General features: G+C 51.8%; 1 long non-coding RNA gene across 1 annotated transcript; it reads right to left on the bottom strand.

The window, feature by feature from the left end:
* Positions 1-21,195: 21,195 nt before the first annotated feature.
* Positions 21,196-25,900, bottom strand: LOC136308380 (uncharacterized). The gene is made up of 3 exons (XR_010726092.1): positions 25,771-25,900; positions 23,229-23,305; positions 21,196-22,210 (listed from the first exon to the last, which is right to left on the bottom strand). It is a non-coding gene; the product is annotated as an uncharacterized lncRNA (long non-coding RNA).
* Positions 25,901-27,986: the final 2,086 nt, after the last annotated feature.

The following is a 27,986-nucleotide window of genomic DNA, read 5'->3' as shown; positions in this document are numbered from 1 at the left end:
GGGTCAGAAATTCTCTTGCCCACCATCCTCAAGTTCTTCAGGCCTCTGGTCAAATGTTTAAGGGATTCCCACTGGCTCTCCGAAGCACATGTGGGGGTCAGTGTCAAGCATTAAAAGGATCCAATTCACAACCAGAACCCCCTTTTTTCCGAGATGGTTCTGTGCCCTATGAGGCCCGGTGAGCAGGGGCACAGCTGCTCCGCTCTCTGCCACTCAGCTGGGCTGGGCTGCTGCAGGGACCAGTAGAAGATGCACACCCTCACTGAGTGAGGCTTCTTCAGTGTTATCCGCGAGAAGCCTTAGTGCTCGGATTTCAGAAGAAGTGAGTGACTCCTTCTCACATATTTCTCCCTCCTCCCCCCACCCAGCTTCCTGTTTATGGGATTATTTGAAGTATAGGTTTTCTCCTTATTCAGGTGTGGTAAAGACAGCAGATGAACAGTTCACTGCCTTTGAAATGATGCTTTGTTATGGTTCCCAAGAATAAGGGCCACGCCACACTGTGCAGGGCCACTCAGGGAAGCCCTAGAGTTGCAGAATGAGAAGAGTAAACATGGGCTAGTACCTTTTATAGTGGCTTTCACAGGAGAGAACAGTGAGGCAGAGTACCTGGGCTTAAGGTGGGCTGGTTTGAATAATCTCAGCTGGCTCTGAGACAGAGGGGCTGTCCCTAGCTGCCTGGTACCTGGCCCTGGGGCCATCAGGGCAGGCGGACAGCGGCCCAAGAGCGTGAGAGTCTGCTAAAGAAGGAGGTTAGAATGTAAAGCTGGGTTGGTTGGTTCGCATATAAAAGGCACACTAGTGAGTCGCTTACTATCTCTGGGAACTAGCAAGCCCGGGAGGGGCTGCCCCTCTCATGCCAGTAAGACCCCACATGTCAAAGCATCGCAATAAAAAAAGATGCTTCCTACAAGGCTGCATCCTTGAGTGCAGATTTGAGTGCAGCCTTGGTAGTGTGTGCCAGTAACCCTCCCACTGAGGATCACAGCGTCTGATGGGCTGCAGAGCCGTGGCCTCCCAGGAGTCTCAAGGCAGCTTTGGTAGGTGTCTGGGGCAGAATGACAATCCCTGTTTTACAGATAACTAAATGATATGACCTGCCCAGGGTTGTGCAGAACACGTGCAGAGCTGGGCTTCACTGCAGGCCTCCTTGGGAACGGTCATAGTCTTCTGTCAAGTACGCACCACTGCCATCCAGGGAGGAGAGGCTGGTGTGCGGTGGCGAGGTTGGACCATGAGCTTGTCCTTACTACTGTTTTTGGAAGGGGAGAGAGAGACAGATTGTCAGAAAACATCTGTTTTCCATTGGCCATGCAGATAGCTACATCAATGACTAAATAAGTATCTGTTTAACTCAATGAAGCTCATTAAAAAGCAATGAACACTTTAGTGACTTCATTTATCAACTTAATACTATTTCATGCTGCTTCTTGCTTTACAGTTTCTGGAACTTCTCGTGCCTTGATCCCATTCAGCGGAACACATTTTAGTGAGGTTTATTTGGCACCAGGCTCTGGCCTAAGCGCTGGAGAAACAAAAAATAAAACCCTGCATCTGCCCTCAAGATACAGTGGTGGCAAGGAAGAGTGACACATTGCGATACATAGAGCAGTAAATACAAGTGCAAGCGAGGTGGAGTGAGCACAGAGAGAGAGAGTGGGAGAATGAATCTTCAGGCAGTCATAATTCTGTAAGACAGGTTCCTATAGGAACCTCAGTGACATCTGAGTTGATTTTTTGGGACAAGAGTTCGCTAGATGGATAAGAAAATGCTCTCATTTTTTAATAGGAGTAATATGTGCAAAGGCCCAAAGTAAACTGAATATTCGTCATGGAATCCTTTTGATTGCCCTCAGCTGGAAGCAAAATGACTCAACCAAAGGTGGCTTAAACAATTTTTAAAAAGGCAAAAATGAAGATAAAAAATTAAACTAAACTTATATAACACAAGTGGTTCAGAAGCAGGGCAGTTCTAAAGATGCTTGTTTAAGCAGTTTAATCACATCATCACAGACTCAGGCTCATTCTGTCTTTCTGTTCTGCCATCCTCAGGGATAGACTTTTATTCTCAGGCTTGTCTCCTCATGGTCACAACATGGCTGCATAGATCCAAATATCTCAGCATCATACAACAATGCCAAAAGACCAAGTGGAAGCACATCCCTTCTTTGTACCCCCCCCCTTTTTGTGGCAGAGACAGAGAGAGGGACAGATAGGGACAGACAGGAAGGGAGAGAGATGAGAAACATCAATTCTTTGTTGCGGTTCCTTAGTTGTTCATTGATTGCTTTCTCATATGTGCCTTGACTGGGGAGCTACAGCGAACTGACTGACCCCTTGCTCAAGCCAGTGACCTTGGGTCCAAGCTGATGAGCCTTGCTCAAACCAGATGAGCCCGCACTCAAGCTGGCGACCTCGGGGTTTTGAACCTGGGTCCTCCACATCCCAGTCTGATGCTCTATCCACTGTGCTACTGCCTGGTCAGGCTGTACCCCCTTTTAAGAGTCAAAAAAACTTTCCTAGAAACCTCCTAGCAGAATTCCCATAATTCTCATTGGCTAAAATTGCATCATATGGCTATTTTTTTAAGTTTAAAAAAATTATTGGCAGGAAAACTGAATTAGTATTGTTGGTTTTTAGACTAACCAAGTTTCTCTCCTAGGGGCTGAGGGAGGGCCTGGCTCCCCTGTGTACATGGCCCCTGATACCTGGACACATTAGGATCCTATGTAAGGGAGACGGATGGCCAATGGCTATTGCCCTTGCTTAGGGGATAGGTCACCTGAGCTCTAGGGTCAGTTCCAACAATTATTCACTGTGTGACTCTAGGAAGTGGCTTCCTCACCTAAGCAGTTTTCTTTTCCTAAAACAGGTATTCTAACACATGGCCGGGCGCTTAGCTTAAGAGAGCCAGGAGGTACAGGAGCACTGGGAATACCATGGCTGGACGCAGCAGGGAGACCTCCCTGTGGTCCCTGGCTCACTGTCCTGCCCTCAGGTGCTCTTCCATCGGCCCACACTGCAGAGAGCACCAGGGGCTGGGGCCTTCTAGAGATGTGTGATCGCTGCAGAGAAGGCTGGTGCTCACCAAGGAACACAGTGTACCGCATCACTGCTGATGTCCCCTGCAGTTAGGTTGGGAAATGTGACTGGGCTCTGGCCAATGGCCTGTGCCTCAACTTTAGCAACATTCTCAACAGCCCTCCCTAGACAGGGTCCTGGGAGGCCCCAAGCTCTAAATGGCGTGGGCACAAGATGCCCATCGACCTGGGACCTGATGCTTCACCAGGCTGTGAGCAGGCCAGATGAGGTCATTGGTAAGAAAGAGTTCTGTAAACCAGAAAGTACCACTTAAATGTGAGCCAGCATTAGAATTAAGGGTAATAATGGTGGTAGTCATAATAATGGTGCTAGTGAAGGTGACAGGCGAGGAGTAATGTCCCGGTCACAGTCACAGGGGTGAGAGCCACTAAGGCAGAGGGAGAACCGTGGTGGTGATGGTGGTCACGATGCAATGGTGTGGTGGTGGCGAATATTTCAGGGCCCCAGAAACACAGGATAAAGCTGAAAATGAGCAAATAAGGAAGGTCCAGAAATGCCACATGTGCACACATACACAGGTTCCTGCTGGCCCAGGGGTCGGGAGAGCTGGCCCGGAGCTAGCATCACCCATGACTGGCATGCCGGGCCTTCTGGGACATGCTGGCATTGGGGCCCAGACCTAATGGTTCAGGCCTACCGAAGGTTTCCACAGCTCCATGGGCCATATGGTCTTCCTTGGAAAACAACAACAATTGCTGTTGTAAAGGCAGGCCGCAGAAGGAAGAATGACAAGTGGCTCCCGAGGTCCTGCCCTCTGGCCTGAGCAGATGTTTCTGGCAGTGCCCCCCTGGGGAAGGGCCCCTGATTCCGGGACCCAGTCTCCAGATGGAGTCCTTAGAGTTTGGAGTTTCTTAGGAGTGGCAATTGAAAGACACCAGAGAATTCAAATGAGGGTCTGGGAACAACAAAGCCACCAGACAACAGGAACTGTCCACCTCAAGGAGGTGCCCGGGCTCAGTAAGTCCAGAGTCTCCTGAAACTCTGGAAGATTTTCACACAGGGGCTGCTGACAAAGAGAGCTAAGCCACATCTAAGTGGCCAGCACAGGAAAGAGTGAAAGTGAAAACTGGCAATAACACCTGCTTCCTGCAAGGCCAAATCCAAACTCCCAAACATGGCATTCAGAGTGTCCGTGATACTCCCCCTTACAAAAATTTTTAATCCAGATTTCCTAAGGGGGTGAGGGGCCTCCTACTTACCCTTACGCCTTTTTTCTTACATCTTAACCACAATGAGCTATATATCACAATGTTCTCCTCATATCTAGCCCTGCATTTGTGCCTACCTATTCTTCAAGGTCATCTCCTCCTTGAAGCCTATCATGATCTTCCCTTCTGCTGGGCCTCATTACGTTTGGTGCATCTTTATATCATTGCACTTATTTTGCTGAACTGCAATTTTCTATTTTTGTGTCTTTCTCCACACATGTGTGAGTTCCGCTAAGCAGGAGTGTTTTATTTATTTAAATGTCCTTGCCTCATGGTGGGTAAATATGTGAGAAATGAATCAAGGGCAAGCACATTCAATTGTTAGTACATGAAACCATAAATGAATTGCTGAGAGGAGTGGAGGGGTAATTGCTTATAATAAAGAATGGTATCTTGTGTCACTAAAGTTCCAAATGCTCCCTGCTTGAAAGGACTCCTCGCCTGACCTGTGGTGGCGCAGTGGATAAAGCGTCGACCTGGAAATGCTGAGGTCGCTGGTTCAAAACCCTGGGCTTGTCTGGTAAAGGCACATATGGGAATTGATGCTTCCAGCTCCTTCCCACCTTCTCTCTCTGTCTCTCTCTCTCTCCTCTCTAAAATGAATAAATAAAATTAAAAAGAAAAAGAAAAAAAAGAAAGGACTCCTCCTTCTGCCTGTGGTAGGGTTTCCCCTCTGAAGGGGAGGGGAGTGCCTATTAGATGGGTCAAAATCTGGACATTGACAACAGCAAATGCTGGCGAGGATGAGGAGCAGCAGGAACTCTCATTTATTGCTGGAGGGAGTGCAAAATGGTCCACCTGCTGTCCAAACTTTGGAAGACAGTTAAGTGATTTTTTACAAAACTAAATATACTCTCACCATATGATCCTGCAATTGTGCTCCTAGGTATTTACCCAAAGGAGCTGAACACTTATATCCATGCAAAAACCTTCACATGAATGTTTATAAGTGCTTTATTCACAATTGCCAAAACTTGGAAGCAACCAGAATGTCCTCCAGTAGGTGAATGAATATATAAATTGTGGTAGGTTCTGACAATGGGATATTATTCAGTGCTAAAAAGAAAGAAGATCTCAAGCTATGAAAAGACATGGAAACTTAAAATACATATTACCAAATGAAAGAGCTCATCTGAAGGGCTGCATCCATCTGGTTCCAACTATTAGACATTTTGGCAAATGCAAAACTATGGAGACAGTGAAAACATCAGGACCAGCAGTTGTCAGGGGTTGGGAGAAGGGCCGGATGAAGAGTTGGAGCACAGGGGGGTATTAGGGCAATGGAACTACTCTGTACGGTGCTATAACAACGGAGGCATGTCATTACACATTTGTCCAAACCCACTGGATGTACAGCACCGAGAGTGAGCCCGAATGTAGACTATGGACCCGGTGGTAACGGTTTGTCTGCCAAGGTTCATTGATTGTAACGAATGCACCGCTCCAGTGGAAGATGTTGGTAAGGAGGGAGGCCATGCACGTGTGGGTGCGGGGGTAGATAGGAAATCTCTGCACCAACCTCCATTATTTTCCGTAAACCTAAAACTCCTCTAAAAATTGTCTTTAAAAATAAAAAGAGGAGAGGAGAGGGGACTCTTCTCCGGGAGGGGGGCCGCCCCCGCCCCGCCGGGGCTTCCGAGCAGCTTTGCAGCTGCTGCTAATGGTCCCCACGTGCGCGTACTGGGCAGGCAGGCAGCGCTTCATTCCTTTGTGCTTAAGGAAACGCCTCCCAGCTCTGCACTTGCCTTTTTAAATTTCACAACCACTAAATCTACTGCTGGTGGGTTTGTTTTTTTAATAGCAAATGAAAGTACTGGAGTGGGGGGGGCTCTGCAACGAAGACCTTACCATGCACAAGAAGACCAGCGACAGCGGGCAGGGACCCGCGGCAACGCAGGCTGCGGCTCTCCAAGGACACCCCGCCCCGCCAGCAGAGTCAGCCAGGCGAAGGGTAGAGAGAGGATCTCTCCGAAATGAAAGTCCGAGTCCTTCAACGGGTGACGTGTACTTGGGAGCCCTCCTCCAGAGGCTGGATCAGTGTGGATTTAAATTCTCACATTGCCGGTTGTGAGCTGGGCCCAGTGGCGGACCGTCCGCCTCCCTCCCCGCCCCGTTCGGCATGCTGGCTTCGCCCCAGTGAGTTCTTGGAGAGCTTTTTCTTCTCTTTTGTTATTGATCCTGGCACCGAGCACAGTGCCCATCCTTGACACACAGTGAAGGCGTGGAAGAGATATGGACGAGGGACCATCAGTAATTCCCAGGACCCGTCTCACCTGGAAAGTGTGGTGCTCCGCCCTGGCTCTGAGGGCTGCTCCCCGATGGGAAACTGGGTTGGAGCCCCAGCTGTGCCGCCTGGTTATACTGACAGGTCACCGGCCTCTCTTGGCCATTTGTGATTGCCATGGGTGCCCTCAATGTGCCCAGAGGCAGGCTGTGAGATGGTTCAAAATGCCGGCAGTAGCAGGCTCCTGGGACTGTGGACTGTGGGCTCAGGGAGGTGGCGTTTGGAGGACTGGATGTCCATCCCCTCAAATCAGGCCACTTGGTTGTCCCCACTTTCCATGATACAGAGCACCAGCCTGAGCCACCTTCACCCGTGCAAAGTGCCAGGAGAGGGCATGTGGCACTTGCAGGCTTTACCTTGGTGTGACTCGGTGACCTCCTGAAGCCGGATATGACAGCTACCAGGCCCTTTGCCGAAGGCTCGGCATTGGAGCAGTGTCTAATCTTCACAAACCCTGCCCTTCGGGCCAGCCCAGTGCTCTTGCTCTCACTGGGTTCAGGTGGGCTTTTCCCCTCTTGTGTCCCACTGGAAACTCACTTCTATGTAAACCGACTATCCTGAAAACCACCTGCCCAGGGCACTCCCAGTGGCTGGCACGAATACTCTTCCTGAAAAATCCCATCAGCTCAGCTCACCTGACTCCCCAGAGGGGACCTGGGGAGGGAGCCCTGGCAGCACCAGCAGGGCGATGTGCTAATCAAGGGTCAGAGGGACCCACGTCCATGTGGGTCAGAGGGACCCACGTCCATGTGGGTCAGAGGGACGGATGCTGGTGCGGCTCTGGAGTGGCTGGAACCAGCCGGAACCAGAGTGTCAGCCTGCCACTGTTGTTTCCTGGGCCAGCCCCGGGGCTGGCATGCTGGGAGCTTCCTCCGGTTTTAAGCAGAGAGAAAAAGTACAGGAACTTGCAGACATTTACTCCCCCTTGCTAAGCAGGAGGCCGAGGCACAGGCTGACCTAAGGAATGGTCAACCTGGCTTGGTGCCCAGCTTCCCGACCCTTGCTCCCACTGCCCTGCTCACCACCGCGTCTCCAGAGCCTGCCTCTCATTCTCTCACTGGACAGAGATTCACTGAGCTTCCCCCACTCGGGTTCTAGGGATACAGACGTGAGCCTGACATAGTTCTAAAAGGAGGTCAGCTTCCAGGACCAGGCATAGGGCACTGGGCCACAGTGCAAGCTAATGAGTGGAATGAACAGACTGTCTAGCATCTTTGGCAGGAAGGTTATGGAGACGGTGCCAGATTGGAATTTAGAATAAAGACCATAGCAGTGCCCTTTTCCATGAGCACAAACTCCTCTGGGCAAGCGAACGTGCTCACCCTGAGCCCAGGGCTCTTCCTTCTGCCTACACCACTATCCACGTCCCCATGACCCTGCCATCCACGTGGCTCTGAGCTCCCTTCCAGGACCCGTTCTCCTAGGGGCTGACTGGGCCTTGGGGTGCTCACTCCAGGTCTGAGGGTGTTTAGGGATCAGGGCAGACAGAGCTGGGACTCACAAGCTGGGATGTCAATGAGGGCCCCTCCAGTGGGCAGCAGGTAGACCTAGGGTGGCGGAAAGAGTTAAGAGGTCACCTGCAGCATGGAATCCTCATTTCTGCTCTGACCTCAAGCTCCTCCAATATGCGAGGAGCGAGTTTTTGCAAAGCTCTCCCAAACTGTCCGCTCCCCAGCCCCTCTCCTGCTTCAGGGCAGGCGCGGAGGGAGGCTGCCCCTTCCCAAGCAGCCCGCCTTTGCTAAGCGACCAGGAGCTCTTTGGCTGTGTTTCTCAGTGCTCTTTGGTTGCTATGGAAGCTGTTTTAGAAAAACCTTTCCTGCCAACAATCAGGGCTCTTTTGTCAGAGTCTGGTTCAGTGCACCTTGCCTTTCAGCAGGGTGGGCATGGGGCAGAGGCTGCTGGGAGCCCAGGCTGACCACACCCCTACAAACCTCATCAACCCTCACCAGACCCACACTTGCCACCTGTCTCTACCTGATGTATTTCTCTTGCCCAAAGGAGATTTGTCTCTTAGACCTTCTCTGTCCCCTGTTCTTTGCCCTCTGCCTTCTGGATCTGTAGGTGTCAGCCCCTCCATGGCAGGGGTGGGAAGATGAGGAGAACGTGCCCTTCTGTTTCAGCCTCAAGACGAAGTACCTTGAAGCACTCATTGCTCTCCCGCTAAGATGGGCCATGTCTTAGCAACACGTCATTGTATCTTTGTGCTAGGGGAGCTTCTGTCTCCCCTTTCCCTGTTCCTGATGATCCTCCTCTACCATCAGAGCTGTGCAAGGGCCCAGGGCCTGGCTGGTGGAAGGAGTCAGTGGGGGTTTAGCAGGCCCCGTCCCTCAGGTGTCCTGAAAGTCAGCGCCTCCTTCCTCAGGAAGAAAGTGAATACTGTACCTGAGACCGGCTAGTCCACAAAGGATCAGCCCTGGAGTTGGGACGGGGGCCTTCCCCCAGGCTGGGAGGGAGTCCTGGCAGCATGGCACTCAGCAGGGTTTCAGGAGCACCTGCCCCTGTGTGAGGAGTCCCCCCACCTGCTGGCTTCCCCTCACACCCACTCTCTGACCCTCCATTTGCTCATCTTCAAAATGGCCACGACCATTCCTACCTTGTCTGGCTGTGAGGGTGCATTGAGCGATGCCCAGCCCACAGGAGGCATTCTATCAGTATGGATGCCCCTCCGTGTGTGTGTGCTTTACTTTGGTTCATCTGCCACGGTGGGCTGTGAGACTCAGCATGGCAGCGCCACGGTGCTGGGCTGTACCACAGCCTGATGGCTTTCTTGGTTCAGTTGGAGTGTGCGCTCCGGGGGTGCCGAGTGTGCATCGGGCTTCTTCCCAGCTGTGCTCTCAGCACCAATGAGAGCCTGGGGCTAAGTGTCATCAAATAAGTATTTGTGGAACAAATGAATGCCATCTTCATGCCCAGCTCAGAACCACTCACACTCTGGGTCCTCAGGCCCTGGTCTCCAAGGCAAAGGGTGGAACTTTGGTATAAAGGGTGACATTTTTTCAAATACGAGTAATAGTCCAACACTCCAATTTCTGAATGCAGAATTGCTCAAGTGAATAGAACAGCAAGTGAGAAATAAAGAATAAAGAGCCCAGAGAGACAGACCAGATGACTCCAGGCTCCCTGGGTATCGGTTGCTGGCGTTCCTTCCCAGCGCCCCGGAACTGCTGTCCCCTGAGCATTTGCAGAAGGAAGCGCCATTAATCACATCCACTCCTGTCCTGGGCCATTGTGATTTGGGCCAAAAGTACCTGCTCAGGATCAATTTTTTTCCTCAAAAGAAGAATCAGAATTATTATGTGAGAGAAATAAAACATGCTTATTAAAAAAATATGCCCCAATAATTGCAAAGTGGCTCAATTAAAATAACAAAATGGCAATTGCAATTGATTTCTAGAAAGTCAGAGTTTATTGTTAAAATTTTCTTTGAATTTAAGATCGAAAAGCTTCAAGAGAAGAAAAAAGAAAAACTATAGTGAATACAGCCTTTAAAGGATTTCTTCATTTTTAAAGAAACAACTTAGTCCCCTTCTCTCAGATTCTAAGAAACCCAGTGGCATATTTGAAAATGCAAAACTTTTTGGGTTTTTGTTTTTGTGGGGTTTTTTTTGAAGACCAAGCCTCACATTCTTGACAGTCTTGTAGATTTTCAGAGCTAGAAAAGCCTCCAAAGACCTGAGGAACCCAAACTCTAGCCAATTCTATAGACTTCCTTGGAGTGAAGAGAACAAAGGCTTTGAGTTCAACAGGCCTGGGTTTGAATCCCAGCTTTACCACTTGCTGGGGGCCAGCCTGGAGTAAGTCGCTCAACTGCCTTGAACCGCAAATCCTCTGCAGAACGCGGACAATTCTTCCCTCGCAGAGTTATAGAAAGTATTCTTGGACACAATCTATGCAAACCCTTCAAACTGTGCCAGTGTTTCTCTCATGGCCTTTGGTGACAGGAGACAGAGCCACTCTCATATGCTCAGGAGTGGGATCTGGTGAATGTGCTAGAAGTGATGTCCCTCTGAGCCAGGGTTGGTCCCCTCTCCAATCCACCAGGAGTAGGGGTCTTCATGCACACCCCTGGGTCTGATGCCCGCCTGTACATCCACATTCCACTCCATATACTGGCCCCCCCTTGAAACTGGCCCAGGCTCCAAGTCGGCGTGCAGGACCCACACTGCCTTTCCCCTCCCTTTCCTTGTTCCTGTGCCCACTGCCACTTCACCTGAGCCTCTGACCTTGGAGCTCACCATGGCCCTCCCCTCCACCTGCCTGTTCCCCTGTGTTAGGACCTGGGCTTTCCAGAACATTCAGCTTGGCCCCCTTCACCTTCAAGTTTCCCTGTTGCTGTAGGGAGGGTCCCCTCTCCTATCCCAGCCCCTTGAAGTCCAGCTGCTCAGCTGTGTCATCTAGCAAAGTATCACCCAACTGGGACATCATTGGTTTCTGTTCAGGAGGGGAGAGGAGTGGCAATTTGGTGGGAAGTTCAATGTAACCAAAAGACTTGCCTCCAGCATCGTCTACAAATTTCTGGCAAGTTTATTTCAGGGATTGGGGAGAAGATGGGGGGAGGCTGGATACCCCACCACCAACCCTTCTACTATCACTGGTCCCTGTCTGGCTGCCTTGGTTTCTATTTATTTATTTATTTATTTATTTATTTATATTTTTCTGAAGTTGGAAACGGGGAGGCAGTCAGATAGACTCCCGCATGCGCCCAACCGGGATCCAGCCGGCAAGCCCACCAGGGGGCGATGCTCTACCCATCTGGGGCATTGCTCTGTTGCAACCAGAGCTATTCTAGCACCTGAGGCAGAGGCCACAGAGCCATCCTCAGCACCCGGGCCAACTTTGCTCCAATGGAGCCTTGGCTGCGGGAGGGGAAGAGAGAGACAGAGAGGAAGGAGAGGGGGAGGGGTGGAGAAGCAGATGGGCGCCTCTCCTGTGTGCCCTGGCCGGGAATCGAACCCGGGACTCCTGCATGCCAGGCCAATGCTCTACCACTGAGCCAACCAACCAGGACTGCCTTGGTTTTTAGAGCCCTCATTTACAAGTTCAGTCCCAGGTCAGCACACTCACTCATTGTTCCCCCATCGAGAAAGGCAGGAAAGAAAAGAAGTCGTATTTGTCAAGTTTTACGGAAATAACTAACTGGTCCAGGCCATCTTCTGGGCGCTTTCATGTTTGAATTACGTAAAGACTCTGTCTCCTGTCAGCTTAGATGAGCCAGGACTCGAGTCCCCAGAATCCCCCTCCCTGTGTGCTGCAGGTTGGGTACAGGAGATGTTTTAGGGGGATCTGGAAGGTTGGCGTGAAACCGCAACCATCCTGCTTTGCTCTGAAGGCAGTAAAATGCGGTTGTGGTTGGTAGATACTGCCCTGCCTTTTCCCCCAGGTTACTGGGGGCTCAGGTGGCTTGGCAGGAGATGTTTGGTTAACCACATGGAGACACATATATGTGAGGAATGATGATGTTTTCATATCTGTTCAGAAAACGGAAACATTAACATCTTTTGTCAGATAGATGGGATGAAAATGATTGAAAGAATAAACTGATATTTTTGACAAGAAATTTTAAGAGAAAGGACTTCAATGACATAGCCTCCTAGACACGCCCCAGTGTGTCCGCATATAAGCTCGGGGACGCTAGCAGCACTGGAAGCCATTCCAGGGCTACACGACTGTGTTCGTAGTTACAGTTGCTCTTTATCTAGAGATAATTTTAAGAAATAATCCAATTGATATTTTAATACTACTACCAGAAAGACTAATAGGTTCCCTTTCTGACCCTTTCCCACATCCTCCACTATCACTGTTGCTGAGTTAAGGACCCAAGGTGTACCACTGTGAAAAGGAGAATGAGAAGAAGGTGGCGGCGGAGGGGAATGTTCCACAGTTTAACCTCGTGTCAGAGGAGGCACTAAGGACCCTGAGAGGCCACCATGGTCTGGGTTTGATGTATATTGAATTCCAACATTTATACTGCTCACAAAAATTAGGGGATATTTCCAAGTGAATGTGAAGCTCTTAAATATCCCCTATTTTTGTGAGCAGTATATGTAGTTCCCACTGAAGAGATTGAAGAAATTGAAGTAAGATGTGATGGGAGTTCCTGCCAGAGCACACAGCCTAAAACAAGACACAAGAAAATATATTATTACATTACAATATTACGCCTGCATTATACTTGCAAAGAGTCCGAAGAAAATTTCAGGTGATTCTTATTGTATGGAGGGGGAATGGGGAGTGACTGGAAAACCACCAAGAGGAGACATTTGAACTGAACTTTAAACAATGAGGTCGCATATGTCAGTGAAGTAAGGGACAGTAGAGGGTATTCCAAGCCAAGTAAATGGTATGAGGCAAGGCCCGGAGGCCTGGACGTGCCTGGAGTGCTCGGCTGAAAGCAAATGCAATATGTATGATATGTTTGAGGTGAGGGTGAGGAGTGTGTAAGTCAGTCATGATTATGTTATGCTGTGGAGACAAACATCCCCCAAATCTCAGTTGCTTATATAACATCAAGAATTGGACAGGAAATGTTATCAAACACACCCATCATTACAGAACGTACTGTTGGACAGCCTGGTCCAGAAAAGGATGTGCAAAACTACCACTCCCTGGGTCAAATCCAGCCTATCATTTGCTTTTGTCAATAAAGCTTTATTGGAACCCAGTTATGGTCATTCACATGTGAATTATCAATGGTTGTTTTCACCAGGCTGTGGCAGAGTTGAGGAGCTGCAACAGAGACCATGTAGCCCACAAAGCCAAGTGTATTTACAGAAAAAGTGTGTTGACACCTGATCAAGGTCATTGCCTTCATAGCAGCAGAGGGAAAAGGAGCCCCAGCCCATGTGGTGCCTCTGCTCACGATTCATTGGCCAAAACATGTTGTTTGCACCCCCCTAACACCTCCCCACCCCCGCCACAAGGAAGCCAGGAAGTGCAGTATTTACTATTTGCTCACAAGGAGTGGAAACAGAAGCTTTTAGCACATGATGACAACCACTGGGGGATGTGGCTAGAACGTAGTCAGAAAGTTAAACTGGGTCTCAAGGGCACTGAGGTCGGGACATTATTCCAAGAGGAATGGCGCAGGGTGGGAGTTTGTTTGATGAGAAGGATGGGTGCATGAAGCATGTCATCACCAGGGCCGTGGGGAAACCGGAGGAAGCAGCCTAGGCTGGCAGGAAGGACGCCAGGGAAGAGATCGGAGTAGGAGCTCAGGAGAACCGTGAGGAGAGTCCAGCTCGGGCGCTCACAGGTGTGGACCGGTCTGCAGGGCTGCAGCGCCGCCCTAACCAGGTGGCAGGTAGTCTGTCCCCAAGACAGAGGGACCACAGCAGCAAACATCTCCGTGTGCTGGCTGCTGTGCTGGCCCCCTTGCCTGTGGTCACGCATTTAAGCCTCCCAGCAAACCTGGGAGGTAGGTATTGTTTTATCCCCACTTTCCCCATGAGGAAACTGAGGCCCAGAAGGATAAATAACCTGCCCAAGGTCATTCGGTGAGTGAGCCGCAGGGCACAAATTCAAACCCAAGTGTCTGGCGGCTCGGAGGTCCTGTGCCCAGAGCGAGGTCCATTTGCAGCCGTCCCAGCGTGACGATCCCTGGTCTGGTCCTTCTGGTCCCCTGTCCTGGCTCTACTGCCTCCATAGAAAACTGCCCAAATTTATGGATTATGTGGACGGTTGCCTTTTACTCTCCAAAACACATTAAGTGATTTTGTCTGGAAATGTTTTACAAGCCCCAATTATGCCTCCTACATTCCCTCCCCGTACGGCCAAGGTCCCCAGCCAGGACTGTAAAAAGAGCCTTTTCTTCTTTCTAAAGCCTCTTAACCCTGCCCCGGAGAGGGCTGGCTCTCCCCGAGTCTGGGAAAAGCACAGCGCCCGTGCTGGCCTACGGGGGGATTTTAGACGGACCGTCATGTCTCAGCTCCGCACTCCCTCTTTTCACGAGACTCTTTAATTAGGTTCAGAAACATGTTTATGATCCGGAGAACCAGCCCGTGTTATATTAGGCAAGTTCAAAGCTCCATTTCCCCCAACAAGTTTCAGAACATTTCAGTAAACTCGGAGGCCTGGCTTCCAGCCAGCTCTGAACAACATCAGGCTGTGGGCAGAGAGCGCCTTCCGCGCCCCCTGCTCTGCGCCGCTTTGCTGGGGTCCGGGCTTGCAGAGACCTGGGTTTTCAGCCCGGCCCTCTCCATTGTCCAAAGATCATGAGCACGTCACTTAACCTCTTTGAGCCTCGGCATTCTCATTCTTGAAAAATAAATTTAGAATTGAGGCCGGAGGAACACTGTCTGTGGAGACTCTGAGAACAGTCTTCCCTGCTGCGCCTGTTCCTGGCTGAAGGCGTCAAGCTCTCAGAAGAGCTCAGCTGCCAGCACGAATGGGAGCCCAGACCTTCCTGTAGGAGGCTGCCCGGCATTCTCTCTTTGGGGAGGGTCTCTCCAGCATGAGGGCCGTGAAAAGCCTTCACGCAGGGCATTCATGTGCACAGAGTCCGCGGCGTAGTCCCTGCTACTCAGAAAAACGGCCCTTATTTCCATTTTACACTTGAGGAGATGGGTCCTGCAAAGAGGAAGACTCGTCTAAGACTTCACAGAGAGGCGAAGACAGAACAGACCAGAACCCAGCTCAGAATCAGTGTGACCTGATGACCGCCCATTGTCATGGGCAGGGCCTCCCCTTCCTTCTCTGAAGAGGGAGAGTGGAACAGAGCCTTCCAGAAGCACCGGCAGGCACCACCCAAAAAGGTCTAAGGTGATGTGCTGCTCAGGTTCTTATCAGCAACCTCCCTGCCCTGGTCCCAGAGGCCGGACCATCCTTAGGAGCTGCAGAGCTCAGGGGGACACAGCACTCCTGGACTCCTCATCCACCCTCCTCCTGGCTCCCCCACAGCGCTCTCCCTCTGGTTTCCCGCGAACATGGGCTCCCTGCCCCTCCCCATTTGCCCAGCAGGGGTATGTGGACCCTCTCTGCCTTCCCAGCACATCTCTTGGTCTCCATCCCATCTCTTGAAGGGCCCACGTGGTGCAGTGCAAAGGGCACGGGGCAGAGAGTGTGAAGGCCTGGTTCTCAGCTGCCCTGCTGCTGCCTCCCTGCGGGCCCCTGGGGGAGCCTCCTCTCTCCAGGCTTCACACACCGCATCTGCCAGGAGCTTGGGCCCAGGTACCTCTGCAGGCCCACCTAGTGTTCGAGCCCAAACTCCGCAGGAACCATGTGGCCCAGGCGCTGCCTCTGAGCCCAGGGGCCTTTCCTTCAGGCTTCATCGCCATTCAATCTCAGCCCTAACTTCTAGGAAAGAAAAGCCTACGTCTGGGTTTTAGATTTTTTTTTCTTTTTTACTGCACTACAGCAAAAAATAACAATAATAAAAAAACCCATCCTAACTCTTTGGAGATATGTTGTTTAATGGAGTCGACCTGAATTTGAAAGTCATTTCTCCCTGTGAACATGCCTGGGACCCCATTAAGTCACTAGCGTACAAAGTATGGCTAGCACCGGCAGGGGGTGGTGTGGACTGCACTGTCCCTCAGGGAGGTGGATATGTCAGGTGGCAGCGCAGGAAGGCCTGGCCCACAGGAGGGCTCCGTGGGTGGTCCTGCCTTTTCCTCTGCCACAGGCGGCCCTGGGTCTTCGAGCCAGTCACTCAGGGTGTCTGGGTCTCACCCCCCAGTCCCAGGGAGTGGGACTACTGGGCCGGACAATTTCCCAAAGTCTTTTCCTCCACCCTGCCTTGTCTCCAAGGCGAACACATCAAGTCGTGCAAGTCTTTCCTTTGAGTCTCTTTCCCCTTTGTTCTCGTTCACTCAGATTTTTTTTAACAACAGTTTATTGAGATAGGAGTCCCACTCCCCCGGTTCCATGAGGTGCAGGCAAGTCCGAGAGTCCTGCCACCGCCGCTGCGATCAGTTATCAAACATTTTCATCACCCCAAAGAGAAACCCCATCAACCCCATTCCCATGGGTAGTCACGCCCCCTTCCTCCTTGCCCCCTCCCCTCTGCCTCCCCAGCCTCAGCGACCACTAATCTACTTTCTGTCTCTGTGGATTTGCCTCTTCTGGACGATTCCTATAAATGGACTCATGCAGTATGTGGTCCTCTGCATCTGGCTTCTCTCACTTAGCATAATGTGTTCAAAGTTCATCCGTGGCTGCGTGCCTCCCCGCCTCCCCGCCCGCCCCCTGCTCTGGGTGGGGCCCAGCCCTGGGCCCCTCATTGTCAGGCGCCCCTCCCTCTGGAATGCACCATTCAATGGAGGGTCCCACGGGCCGCCTGTGCCTGTGATCCGGGGGTTGCCCCGCCCCTCAACCCACCACCCCCTGCCCCAGGAAATACATTTCTCAGTTCTTTCCACAATTTGAAAGGTTTTAAGACAAACTGACCTGCTGTTGACAGCACTAATTCCTTTCTTCCTCTCCAGTGCTCCTGTCTCTTCTCTCTCTCTCTTTTTTTTCCCTAAAGGAATTTTTTTTGATGTTGTGTGTATGGGTTTTTTCCCTGCCTCCAGCTGTCACTTTGGTATGGGGATTGATGGGGAGGAGCATTTGCTGGCTCCCGCTGTACTCCGATGGCCCCACACGCAGGACCTCATAAGCTCTCCATGGGGCAGGCGTCACTGCGCCCACTTTATGAGTGAAGGCCCTGGCGGAGGCTCAGGGAGACGCTGGGATTTCCCAAATGTCACTCCCAGCAAAAGGCAGAGTCACTTGGGACCCTTGTCTGTTTTGCTTATTCTGCTTCCCCAGGGACCAACGTCGGTGACCAGCTGGTGGGGGTTCTGACAATTTCTCCCGATGCCCTGGGCACAGTCGAGCATGCTGCAGCCTCCTGGAACCGCCACGACTGTGTCCATTCGTGGTTGCACAGAGAACGCCAACCCAGAGCTCTCCCTGACCTCGACAGGAAACAGCCTGACTGGTATACGTAAGCTCAGAGGGAGATTCTTTATGACCGTTTTCCTACCACTTTTTACGAACAACAGTGAGATGAGCCATCCATAAACTCATTAGTTAACTCTCCCGGCTCCGAAGTCTTGGATAGCTCTCCACTGCCTGCAAAGGCGTGTCCAAACTTCTTCCACGTGGCACACAGGCCCTTCATAATCAGGGGAGCTTTTCCTGACACTGGCTCCTGTGATCCCCACCACCACCCTCACTTTCCACTTCTCAAAATCTTTCTAACATCGAGTAACCTCGAGTGGAACTATTTATCAACTGAGATGAACCCCTGGGAACCCCTGGACTAGCTATCACTAGAGTGAGAGAGAGGCTGGGCCGTGGGTTCATCACCTAAGCCTGCGTCCTGGCGCTGCGGGCTGCGCGGGAGCCCAGGTCGGTCAGTGTAGGGAAACAGGCGACAAGGTACAGGAGATGCTAACCAGCCAGGCCCTGCTCATCACTCCCGTCTCACCTGTGGAGCAGCTGGTGAGGGAGCCGCAGGAGAGAACGAGAACCCAGGCAAGCTAAGAGTGTAGTGCAGGTCCATGAGAGGCAGCTGCAGAGAACGCTGCTCAAACTCCAGGGAGCCTAAGCATGGGGGGGGGGGGGGTGCTAGCCACTGGGGCTGGGGCTGGGGCTGAGGCTAGCTCTCAGCAGCCCAGGAAGTCAACAGACACCAAGAGTGCTGGGGGTGGGGGCAGGGTGGCCTTAGAACTGGGATTGGCATGTCAAATGGCCAAAGGGGCAAGGGGCATCTCAAAGGAGAGAGGGAGAAAAGGGGGTAACTTTTAGGTCAAAGGAGGTTTGTACTGAGCACAAGTATTGCAACATAAGAAATCACCTCAAAACTTTGCACCATCATATTTTATCTTTCACAGTTTCTATGGGCTCACCTTTGGGAGGGGTTAGACTGGGTAGCAGTCGGCCAGAGCTGGAGCCATCTGAAGGTCTGATGAGGGTTAGTGGGCCCACTTCCAAAGTAGCTCACACTCATGCCTGGCCAGTGAGTCCCTTGGGCTTCCCCGGGCTGCTTGAGCATCCTCACACCATGGGGGCTGGCCTGCCTCAAAATGAGCGAGCCTGGAGACCAAGGTGGGACCTGCAATGCTTTCACGACCTAAGCTCAGTGATCACACATCCTCACGTCTGCTATGTTGTTTTGGTCATACGGGGTCAGTCCTGATGCAGAGTGAGAGGGGACTGCAGGAATATACAAAGCAGGAAGCAAGCACTCTTGGGGGTTCCTTAGTAGCTGGCTACTATAAAAAGCATTTGTTCAGCCTCCTCAATGTGTGTGAGAGTCAATCACCATTGGTGAAGGACCTCTGTTCTCTGTTATCTTGTTAGCCCTTCAAAATACCCAGCACCCAGCAGTGTGTCTTCCAGCCGCACCTGGCTGTGCCCCGAGCCTCATCGTCCTCTGCACCCCTAAGCTTGCCGCCGGCTCAGTTCCCTTTCCTTATGGAGCCGTGAAGACGAGAATCTCAAGAGTCAGACCCACCGGTTTGAGTCTCAGCTCTGCCACGTAACAGTTACAACTTGCAGAGTAGTAACAAAAGAAAAAAATGTTGATCAAGGGACCCATCCTGTGATACAGATTTTATAACACATACCCTCCAGCCCTCTGTTTGTAATGAATGAGACAATGGAAGCCCAGAGCTGTTAAGCCACTTGCCGAAGGTCACACAGCCAGTAAAGGAAAGAGGACCCGAGTCCAGGAAACCCTGGTTTCAAAACCAGCATGCTGGCTGCCCCAGTGGGTTACCTTTCCAGGCATGGCTGATCAATAAAGACAACGTGGCCAGCCTTCCAGGTAGGAGAAGCCCAATACCAGATCTCCAGCAGGAGAGAGCCTCTCTGTGGCTCTTCTCAGGAGCTGAGGCCCCTGAAGGCCGAGGTCTCCCATTGGACAGCTGGGTGGACAGCTTCCAGGAGACCAGGGAAAGCACCGAGTCATCTGTTTACACCATTTCCAGGTCTACCTGTGTTTTCCTCTTTCTGTATACAACTCTTAATGGACTTTTCCTGACGCTGGGCCCTCAGGAACTTCCGGCTTCAGAGCCAGGGTCTCCAGCCAGGCCCGGGAGGAAGGACAGGGAACTCAAGGGCCTCAGGGGACCCGCCGAAACCCACACCTTCCTTTCTGGTGGGCCTGGAAATCCCCGTGTCCTCCCACATGCCCAGCAGACTCCTCTGCACACTTCCAGGCCAGACTTCCGGCCGCACCTGGCTGTGTCCCGAGCCTCATCGCCCTCTGCACCCCTAAGCTTGCCGCCGGCTCAGTTCCCTTTCCTTGTGGAGCCGTGAAGATGAGAATCGCAAGAGTCAGACCCACGGGTTTGAGTCTCAGCTCTGCCAAGTAACAGCTACGACTTATACAAGTTAACCTCTCTGATCTTCTGATCTTCTGTTGTATTTTATTTTAAAATAATTGACCTTTTAAGAATTAAAAGGAAAAAAAAGTGCCGGCATTTGCCGTGGTAGTTTCCACAGTGGGATGAATCTAAGATCTTGACCTGCCCCTGCCCCCCTCCAGCAGGGATCGCACAGTTGCGGTTGAAGAACCAGAAACGAGGGCCTACTCGTGGTAAGCAGGGCGTTGTATATTTCCTGACTCATCCTCCCTCCACCTTCCACATCTGCCTGTCCTTCGGGGTCCAGGTCCTCACTCCCGGGGTCTGGAGCACCTGCGGCCTCAGTCCCCGCGGCGTCCTGGAGCTTTCCCAAGACAGCGACCTGCTGTAAGTCAGTAACAGAGCTCCACCATATGTGTAGCTATATATTTTTTTTAATTAATTAATTTTTTTTATATAGCAAACAGTGCCCTTAACAGACTCTGCAGGTTTCTAAGGTAGCATTTGGCAAAGAGATGCTGTGTCATTTGATTCTACCAGTGCTCTAGAAGGTTCAGGACTGCAGATGTTTATTGAGCGAATGAATGAGTGAGTGTAGATACCTCCATCCTTAGGAGAGCCGCTGACCGACTGGCCCGGCACGGGGGGCAGGGGCCCAGAGCAAGCCATCGCTCACGCCTGCTGGTGGTCCCCGTGTTGACGGAGAAGGATCAGCCTGGGTTCTCGCTTCTGCCATTCTTCCGACCCCCTCGTCCCGTCTCCTTCTCCCTACTCCGCGTTCACACTGGAGCCCCCAGCTGTTTCCTGTGGGGCCCCGGATCAGTTGACTCTGAGAACAAGACAGCCCACAGCCTCTTCCTCGTTTCTCCAGGGAGAGCCACCCCCCAGATACTCGCCGCGCTAGGAAGATGGGGGCAACTGCTTGGGTGGGGGGGTCCCCTCCCCGCACAGCACCCTGAAGACTGCTTTGACTGGGTGAAGGGTTCTTTCTTTTTCCACCTACAGTGGAATTTGCTATGTGTTTTCTCAACCCAGCCCATCAGACTAGAGAGAAGTGAACCCTGGGCATGCCTGCCTCTCCCAGCAAAGCTCGCCTGGTCCAAGGACAGTCATTAACTTGTTATTCTAAGTAATCCTCTGCTGAAAGCTGGGAACTGCCTGGGGTGGACAGGAGCAGGGCTGTCAAGCACGAAAGTGTTGGACTTGCAGGCTCACAGAGGGCGGGGGGCCGTGGCCCAGGGACATAGCCTCTCTCCCAGATGGGGCAGAAAGAGCCACTTCAGATCCAGCCCATTCTGTGTTGGCCATATTGTGATAATGACATGCTTCAGTCATTGCTGGGGAATGTTTCATCAGCCCACTGCTTGCCAACATTTAGATCTTTGTCATCAACGGAGGCTCCTCCACTTATCAAATCGGATTAGCGGGGGAGGAAGCCCCCTGAGCTGGGCTCTAAACAACACATATTATTAAACGCGCTGCCTAAAATCCTAAAAACTGGCCCAACATCTGGAAGTGTTAGGTCAACTTCCTCGAGGTCTTCCTCACTTGGCTCTTCCCTGCCAGTTTCTTATCCAAAATCCCCCTCCTTAGTATCACCCCCAATCCTATTGGGCTTCTCCAGGTCACAGTGCATTTGCACTGGCTGTTCCCTTTGCCTAGAACATCCTTCCCCAATTTTCTGGTAACAAATTCACACCAATTGTCCAGGCAATTCACGCATCCCAGCCAGCATTTGCTGATCCCAAGCCCCTACCTCTGTCCCACCACTGAGCATGTTGAAATCATCTGTGCTCCTGTCTAGCTCTTCCCCGACACTCACACCCATGAACCTGGCTTTCTTGTCTCTTTTCCCCTAGAGCCTGCACATAGTAGGTCTTGATTGACTGATTGCTTCTCTACTGGGGAGACTGTAATAAGATACTGGAACTGGCCAAGTAAAAATAAAAGTCCAGGGTGTGGGGACTTATGTAAATTCAATAATAGTCATCCATAAGCAAAAGCAACAAAAAATACAGAGGGACGAGGGGAGGGACTCCAGTCCTGGGGAGCTTATGACCTTGTTTCCAGAAAAGAACTTGTACGCATGCAAGAGATCCACATTTCACGTAGTTTATGAGCTCCTGATTAAATGAGCACCCTGATGCAGGGGAGGAGGCCATCCATCCCTGTGAAGCAGGTGGTCAGGGAGGGCTTCGTGGAGGAGGTGGGCTTGAACTTGATCTTGAGAGGTGGGCAGGACTCAGAGATAAAGAGTCATTTCAGGCACAGGGAACAGAGAGCATGGAAGAGAGGTGGGAAAGTAAGTTCAGAAAACTGCCTCCCTAAAAGAAAAAGACACAAACACATACCCTTAGTAAAAGGGCTCTGTGAGCTGAGAAGCTATCATGGGGCTTTTCAGATACTGTATGTTTTCTTTTTTAAATTTTAAATGAGCCTCAGGCCCTGCCCAAGGTCACGCCCCCCATCTTTCTCCTGACAGTGGATGGTGCACTCCCAAACACAAAGGGTAAAGCAAATTGCTTCTCAGTGCTTTGGTTTCAATTTAGTTTGAGATATTTCTGCGTAAGATTCTTCAGTACCTGCTTCTGCGGTGTGGGGGTGGTGACAAGAACATAGGCCTGGATAACTCAGGTGCAGAGCCTGCCGCCGCTTCTTTCCAGGGATGAGGCTTTGACCAGCATCACCATCATCATCACCATCATCATTACCCTCCTCAATAACATTGACCTAGTGCTGATGTGTGCCTGACGCTATCCTAAACCTTCTACAACATCCACGTGCTATTTATTACCCCTCCCCCATTTTACAGACTGGGGAAACTGATGCACAAAGAATGAGTAGTTTTTCAGAGTGATCTGCTGCTAGTAAGTGGCCGAGCTGGGATTTGAACCCAAGTGCTTGGACTCCACGGCCCTCACACCAAAACATTCTGAGCCTCCGTCTCCTCATCTGTAAGTGATAATCAAGAAACATCGACTGAAAACAAACCCTTGTTCATGTTTCCGGAAGCACCACTTTCTCCTGCTCCTGAGGAGCTCCCAATCCGGTCTGAGCAGAAGCAGACCTCACACTTGGCCTTAGCTTTTTTTTTAACATGTTTTTAAGAGGCCGCCCAGTGCATTTACCTGTTCCCTGCTACTCACCAACTGTTTTCATCTCCCAGTGTTCGACAGTCCTGACACCCAGCCTTTTACCGACAGATGCAAACAGCTGCTGCCTCAGAGAAGCCCCGGCCCAATGCCTCTGTGTATCTGGTTTTTTGTCTCCCTTTCCAAAAGGCCCCTGGATGAGCCAGGGGTTGTTTTAGACTGATTGCCACTGGAGTTTTCCCATGAGTACCTGCAGAGGCGGCGGATAGTTTACATATCAAGACCACCAAGCCTTCCCATTCCAGATCTCTCCTGCAAAACCCCTCTCTGGAAAAGAAAAAAAAAATGAAGGCGCACAGTTGGGCAGGCATTCGAATGTTTTGCAAGCAGAGACCTGTTCCCTCCATGTATGGAATTCAATGCTTCCAATAATAACAAACACACACACACACACACAAAAGGTCACATTTTTCCCCCTATTGCCCACTAGGCCCTGAGCACTGTTTAAGGTCATTTTCAGGCATTTTAATTGAACGATTATAGTCTCTCTACGGACTAAGCACTGTTTCAATGCCCGCCCCTCCCCCATTTCACATATGAGGAAACTGGCATCTCCCTTCCTTCAGTGACCCCATAAATAAACAGCACATTATGCCCGGTACAGGAAATGCTCTGTGTACCAAGGATAATCATTCACCAGGACAAGCCCAGGTGTCAGGAGCACTGGGTGGTGGCGTATATTTTCACCAGCTCAAGCATGGCAATGCTCAGCCACCCCCGGCCGGGAAATGTGAGCGCAGCAATGAATGGGTAGTTTTCTCACGCCTCCCTTGCTGGCTCCCAAGATTGAGGTGGCCCTTCCAGGGAAATTGACCTCCTCTGTTCGCTGGGAAGAGGTCAGGGCATGACTGTGCCTACAAAGCACCAGGGCTCTGGGCAGACGGCCAGCAAGCCTGGAGGGTCTAGCTAATGGTCACTGAACACATGGTGTAGGGGTTGGTGTGTGTTCTGTGCTCTGTGGTGCCTTCTGGGCCTGGATCCATGCCTGGCATGCAGAGGCTCCCCGTCAATACTTATTGAACGGATGAGCTCACTAACTTTCTCATGAGCAGTCAGTTAGCAGAGTTGGAATTTGAACCCAGAGTCGCCTCTTGAGGTTCATGAGAGCAGCTACCTCCCGGAGGGACACACAACTATGGGTCATACAAAAATGCCAGAAGCCCCTTCAACTGCAAAGGAGATAAGATGAGTTCATGAGCCTCTGGGCAGCCCACAGTCTTGTGACCTGATCACTAAACAAGATATCCAGAGACTTATGGCCCAGCTGTGTGCAGTTCAGCTAGGCCCTTCCCTGGTCATCCTCAATGAGACAAAGCAACTGAAGTGCTTTGTTCATTGCAATAGTGAATTAAATAGCTGCTGGGCCAAGCCTCTTGGGCCTCGGTCTCCCCAGCTGCACTATGAGTGTGTAGCAGGCGCCAGCAGCTCTCAGGCCAGGGTTTCTACTGGTCAGCAGGCCTCCTACACGTCACAACTCCAGGGCAGCTCCAGCACACGGACATCCCACCATGTGAATCTCCCCCCAACCTCCAGGAACTGGCCAGTGCCCAGCCTGCACAACTGGACCCAGAGTTTAGAGAGCAGGGTCTATTTTTGATGGGAACAGTAACTTGGTACTATGGTAGACAAGAAGATAGGAGAGTGGCCCTGGCCGGTTGGCTCAGCGGTAGAGCGTCGGCCTAGCGTGCGGAGGACCCGGGTTCGATTCCCGGCCAGGGCACACAGGAGAGGCGCCCATTTGCTTCTCCACCCCTCCGCCGCGCTTTCCTCTCTGTCTCTCTCTTCCCCTCCCGCAGCCAAGGCTCCATTGGAGCAAAGATGGCCCGGGCGCTGGGGATGGCTCTGTGGCCTCTGCCTCAGGCGCTAGAGTGGCTCTGGTCGCAACATGGCGACGCCCAGGATGGGCAGAGCATCGCCCCCTGGTGGGCAGAGCGTCGCCCCTGGTGGGCGTGCCGGGTGGATCCCAGTCGGGCGCGTGCGGGAGTCTGTCTGACTGTCTCTCCCTGTTTCCAGCTTCAGAAAAATGAAAAAAAAAAAAAAAAAAAAGATAGGAGAGTGGTCTCTGGCCCCCAAGAGCTCTTAGGACAGATTTCCAGAGAATAGGGCTGGTGGTCTCCCCAGACTACATCTGCCAGGAAACCTGAGAAATGGTCCCACAGGTCAGAGAAGCAGAGGAAGGGACCTGCACCAGGAGACACACTCGAGGATCCACAGGAGCGATTCTCCACCCTCCTGACCCAGGCTTTGCCCTGTTTTTCTTCCCACCCAGTGATGGCTGAGTCCTTAGACCAGCAGGAGGGCACCGGGAGGCTGGATAGGTGAGGGTCTCACCTTGGTAGCTGGCTCCTCCCCCACCCCAACGCGTCCTCAGTGCACAGCCTTGCAGAGTAGATGAGGGAGCTCGGAGTCAGCCACCCAAGGTCAAGAGACTAGCAGATGAGTCCTCCTGCCACACGTGGCTGTCATCATTCCTATCCCATGTCTTTCCATTGCCCCATAACGAATCCAAGAGACTACTGAACTTCACTGAAAGCCTGGGGAGGAAGTTTTACCCATTGTCAAAACAGCAAAGCAAATTAAAACAGTGAGGCATCCTTCCGTTGGTGCATGGCTGGGATCTGGGGAAAAGGCTATAGGAGGGGTCTTTGGGGACCCACAGTGAGCCGGGTGCTTCCAGCCCCCACATCCCGCTCTCTGGGGGGGGGCCTCAGTCCAGACATGGGCCATCATACCTTTCGTCTCACTGCTCCGTGCTGTCCACACCTGCTGTGACACAGGCCACTCTGATGGCACAGCCTGCTTCTGTGTCACTTCTTCCATGACATTCTAACACCTGGAGGAAAGAAACCAATATGAACCTGGGGCTCAGCCTGTACCTGCCCTGGGTGGCACCATGCCAGTCTGGGCCCAAGTCCCCTGAGTCAGGTGCAAAACTCCGCCCGATCCTGAAGCCTGTGTCCCCAGAGCTGGCAGAACATCAAGGTTTCGCTACGAGGGGCCCTTGGAGCCCTCACATGTGGCCCAGGGTCCCAACCTCTCATTAGGCGGTGGCAGCTCTCACATAGCCCTTTAATGTGGTGCGGTGGTATTTTTCAAGCTCCTTTTCAGGAGGAAAAAAATTAATAATGTGAAAGCTTTATGACCTTTCTTTTCCCCACTCAGAGACATGCCCTTTGGTAGTGTGACGCTGGGGCTGGTTAGGGCCGAAGCCCCGGGATTTCCTCCGCCCTGGGAACGGCGGTAATTACACACACGGAGGGCCCGGGCAGTAAAGCGCCAGCCCAGGGCGGCCTTCACCTCCGAGGCTGCAGCGGACGAGGTGTCGGCCGCCGGCCCCGGTCCGCAAAGCAGAAACAGATGGGGAATCCATTACCTGCTCTACAAAGGAGGCGGCCTAGCTAATAAACGTATTTACTGGGTTAAATAAATATGCGGAGGGTTGTTAAAAGCCTGGCCTGTGACTTCAAGTCACCAACATTTTTCACTTGTCAGAAAGGGGTTTTTGGAAGCTCTCAGGCAGCCTGCCTTCCTGCCCATGTTTATGCATTCACGGTGCCCCCTCGGCTCCTCCTGACCGTGGGGAGAAAAGGGGTCTTTGTCTGGCGGCGTGGAGACCCTCCGGGTGGGCAGGCGGATGCGCACAGACTGCGGGTGGGAGCCAGTGCCCACAGCCGTCGGGGCGGGCCGTGGGGCTCGAGGTCTAGGTCCAGGCACAGTCTGGGGTTTAAAAACAGCGCTGGCCAACATGACCCTGGACCATCCTCGAGCCTGAACTGCATCCCTTCCTAAAAAAGTACCGTGGTAAAAGTCACACAGCATCAAGTTGGTCACTTTAACCGTGTTCGAGGGGGTGATTCGGTGGCACTGGAGGCATTCATGATGTTGTACAACCCTGGCCACCCTCTAGTTCTGGAACACTTTCCTGACCCCAGAAGGAAAGCTCAGAGCCGGGAAGCAGTCACTCCCCGTTGTCCTCTCTAACCCCAGCCCCTGACAATCCCTAGTCTGCTTTCTGTCCCTATGAATTTCCTTCTTCTGGGACATTTTATACCAATGGAATTGGTGACCTTTCGTGTCCCCCTTTCATCTGGCATAATGGTGTCAGGGTTCGTCCATGTCGTAGGTGTCGTCAGTACTCGTTCTGTTCTGTGGCTGAGTGGTATTCCGTCGGATGGCTATGCCCCCCATTTTGTCTATCCACTCATCAGTCGGTGCACATGTGAGGTTGTTTCTACCTTTTAGCTACCGCGCTGCTGTGAATGCGCACACGGTTTTATTTGAACACCTGTTTTCAATTCTTCTGTATAGACCAGGGAGTGGTAATTCCGTGTTTAGCTGATTGAGGAGCTGCCAAACTGTTGGCTCCACGCTCTGTACCTGGTAGGAAGACATCTTTCATTCAAAATTTCAAGTTCTGATATGATAGTGACTTGACATTTTCAGAGACTAGAGAAGCCTATTATCGGAGGAAATTGTTGTATGTGTTCCCCAGACACCTAGTTCCCGGGGCCCTCCCCTTCCCCAGACGTGGGAACCACTGTCCTCATCTTACAGAAGAGAAAGCTGAATGAAGCATTTATGGTCACCCCATGTGTGCACTTCAGAGGTTTCAAATCTGGACCTGCAGATAGTGGGATCATGGGTACTCTTTCCAACACCCCAACGACTTGGGGCCAGAAGAAATGGCAGGAGTTCCCAGGGTCCCCGAGAAGGTCTCCATGCCTTGTTAAATGCCATACTGAGCAACACCACACAGCAGGGGAGCTGAGGACCTGGCCAGCACCTGTCTGCTTTACAACCCAGAGAGCCTCTGGAAGAGGAGACCCCCAAAATCTCCACCAGGCTCTGGTCAGTCAGGAAGCACATGGCTTCTAATGTCACCTCTGGACACTAGTGTGAGCAAGGAGACTGTGGAGGTGATTTGTTCTTAACCAACAGGACTGTGTTA

Source organism: Saccopteryx bilineata, chromosome 6 (genome assembly GCF_036850765.1).
Source record: "Saccopteryx bilineata isolate mSacBil1 chromosome 6, mSacBil1_pri_phased_curated, whole genome shotgun sequence".
Classification (NCBI taxonomy): domain Eukaryota; kingdom Metazoa; phylum Chordata; class Mammalia; order Chiroptera; family Emballonuridae; genus Saccopteryx; species Saccopteryx bilineata.
The sequence above is the reverse complement of the archived record's forward strand: the minus strand, read 5'-3'. Positions and strand labels throughout refer to the sequence as shown.